This window comes from Galeopterus variegatus, unplaced genomic scaffold (genome assembly GCF_000696425.1).
Source record: "Galeopterus variegatus unplaced genomic scaffold, G_variegatus-3.0.2 Scaffold1289, whole genome shotgun sequence".
Classification (NCBI taxonomy): domain Eukaryota; kingdom Metazoa; phylum Chordata; class Mammalia; order Dermoptera; family Cynocephalidae; genus Galeopterus; species Galeopterus variegatus.
This window is the reverse complement of record NW_007727400.1, coordinates 395537-396099: the sequence shown is the minus strand read 5'-3', so window position 1 is coordinate 396099 and position 563 is coordinate 395537. Positions and strand designations below refer to the sequence as shown.

Sequence of the window (563 nt, the reverse complement as noted above, 5' to 3'; positions counted from 1 at the left end):
ATCGCAACCCTCGGTGTTGCTCCCGCGCCTCGCTCAGCCAGTGAGCGGGAACCGGTCTGTATATGGGATCCGAACCCTCGCGGGAGCGCCGCCGCACTTCCCAAGCGGCGCACTATAGCAGTGCGCCACCGGGCCGGCCCGAAGTCTGTTCTTTTAAAGCGACCAAACGGCAGACAAATTCTTCAAATCTCCAAATGTAAACATTATATCTCTTTAATTTTTAATTATTTTTACAGGACACATGAAAATGATAAAGCACATTACCAATATTCTTATTCAAAATTATAAGCACCATTGTAATTGCTTTACAAAACTGTTTCATCTCACTTATTTTTCACCAAGATAGATGGAGTAATTACATAAAACAAGGACATTCTGGGCCGGCCCGGTGGCACACTGCGATAGTGCGCCGCTTGGGAAGCGCGGCGGCGCTCCCGCGAGGGTTCGGATCCCATATACAGACCGGTTGCGGCGGCGCTCCCACCGAGGGTTCGATCCCATATACAGACCGGTTCCCGCTCACTGGCTGAGCGAGGCGCGGGAGCAACACCGAGGGTTGCGAT

The 563-nt window shown here is 51.9% G+C and overlaps 1 protein-coding gene across 4 annotated transcripts in view; it reads right to left on the bottom strand.

Annotated features, from left to right (window-relative positions):
* The window catches only part of TMEM19 (transmembrane protein 19), a 17770-nt gene that overhangs the window by 15749 nt on the left and 1458 nt on the right, over nt 1-563 (bottom strand). The gene's annotated exons all lie outside the window — the stretch shown is intronic.